Here is a 2,527-nt window from a genome sequence, read left to right on the forward strand (position 1 = left end):
TTCCAATGGCATTTGATCAAATTGACACACACACAAACACACACATGCACGCATGCACACGTGCATGGACAAGCACACCAGCACGCACACACACACATAAGCACACACACGTGCATGCACACACGCACACACACACACACACACACACACACACACACACACACACACACACACTTGTTCCAGTCATAGGACTGACTGACTGACCCTTAGCTCTCACTGTGAGGGATTTTCCATATTTGGTAATTCTGAAGGAAATCAGGGAGAGCAGGCTTTATTTAACAAAAAAGAAAATGGCGACTTGGAAAACAAATGACTGTTTCTAAAGTTTTAGAAGGATTTATGCTGGAATCTACAGTGGGTCAGCACTTTGGACCACCTCACATCAGGCCACAATAACCTGAAATGCACTTAGGGACAGATACCTGGATTTCATACCAGAGAGTCCTTCTGCCCTTCTTCAATCCCCTTCAGATTTGAAGAGAATGGAAATGTGTAAACAATAGCTGCAACTACTTTCCCGGTTGGCAGACTATTGCTTTTTCCAGTCTTACTGTCTGATCTTCAAAGAGAAGTAGGAGACAGCAGAGTGGATAGTTGGAATGCTGACCTGGAGCCCCTGTGAGAGATGGCATATTTGAGAACCGGTTGTGTTTTTGAAAGCCACTCCATCTGAGCTGTTGTGTCAACAAGCAGAACTGAGCAGTATGGTGTGGTGTGTCCAAGAAGACAATTTGCGGTGTTTTTTTTTCTTTTCAACAACCCACAAAAAAAAGATGAACGGATGACCAGGGAGAGACACTGTTAATTCAGCCCGGTCCAGTTACACAAGCCCTGGACTCCTGCCATGTTATACAACCCACAGGATGGGTGAAGCGAATAGAGCAGGGTTAACCTAGGCCTGATAAAGAGCCACCCAAGGAGGAATCAAGTTGCTCCTAGACACTGATGAAGCTTGGTTTGATGATGTTCCCTGTTACGGTTAAGAGTAACTTTTGGGGGTGGATAAACTCATCCTAGGTCTGTGCACATAGAGTCATGATGAATGTGGCTCCCATCATCCACATGCTCAAGTGACCCAGAGAACACAGGAAGAAAGGAATGTGTTTCTGGAGGTGTGCTAGACAGGGGCTCCCGCTTCGCTGATCTTCGCTGTGTTATGTGAATGCCTGCTGCTGCTGCTGCTGCTGCTGCTGTGTGTGTGTGTGTGTGTGTGTGTGTGTGTGTGTGTGTGTGTGTGTGTGTGTGTGTGTGTGTGTGTGTGTGTGTGCGCATGTTCATGTACGTGTTTGCGTGTGTGTGTGTGTGTGTGTGTGTGTGTGTGTGTGTGTGTGTGTGTATGTGTGTGTGTGTGTGTGTGTGTATGTGTGTGTGTGTGTGTGTGTGTGTGCCTTATGTGAAGGCGTATCCGGAGGGATCAGTCCTAAACCACAGGATATTTCTGACCTTGAGGGCAGGGGGGAGGGAAATAGAGGGCGGGAGGCAAGGAGAGAGAGAGAGGAAGTTAAAAGAAAGAGGGGGAGGGAAGAGGAGTGGGAAGGGAAGGAAGGAAAGAAAGGGCGAGAGGGAGGAGGGTTTGTCTGTGGTGAGCAGCTGGCCAGCTTCCAGAACCCTGTGCTCTAACCAGGCATGAAATTCCCTCTGCCGCCAATCCAGTGCAAGGAGTGAGACTTGTGCCCCACAACAGGGTGTGTGTGTGGGTGTGTGTGTGTGTGTGTGTGCGTGTGTGTGTGTGTGTGTGTGTTTGTGTGTGAACACAGGGGCACTGCGGAGGAGGCCAGGAGACAGACGAGTGATGCAATCTACGAAAGGGAATGAGAAGACGTGAGGGCGGGAGGAAGGAACAGAGGGAGAGAGGGAGGGAAGGAGGGAGTCGTGCTCTTGGGGTTCTGACTCTCCAGGAATGTGCTGACGGTCGTGTCCCACTCAGTTAGGGAGAGTGGTGCATGCTGGGAAGTCTTAGGAGGAGACACCACCTGCTGCTGTGTTCACACTAAAACTAGAGGGAAACATTGGTTATCAGGGAAGGGCTGTACGAAAACGACCTCATGTAAAAAGAGAACAAGTAGAAGCACTAGGCCTAAATGTGTGGACGAGGCCAAAGGCATAAACCAGAAGTAAGACAGAAAAGACCTCTCAACTATATCCTATCACCAACCAACAGTATATGTTTGAAGATTGCCCTATTCAATATGTCAAAATTATTTTCACACTTTCTTGAAAGTTATCTTTGTCTTCAAAATAGTTATTATCACCCACCTACACACACACAACATCACTGCAAAACAAATCTATTTCTGTCATCTTAACCACACAATGTTCCCAATATCCCACACAGGCTCAATGGTTAAGGTAATTGGCACGCATTAACAAATAGTCTATTTATGAGCATCACAAGTGTGGGTGATTGTCCTTGAGCTGGCTAGCTTGTCTTTCTCCTGAAGTGGTAAGTGCTGGATACAGTTACACCATAGAACCACCACAAGGACAACTGAAGGAGAAAGAGCAGAGCGTCTGGAAACAGAGATGA

The sequence above is a fragment of the Argentina silus genome, assembly GCF_951799395.1.
Source record: "Argentina silus genome assembly, chromosome: 17".
NCBI classification, from domain to species: Eukaryota; Metazoa; Chordata; class Actinopteri; order Argentiniformes; family Argentinidae; genus Argentina; species Argentina silus.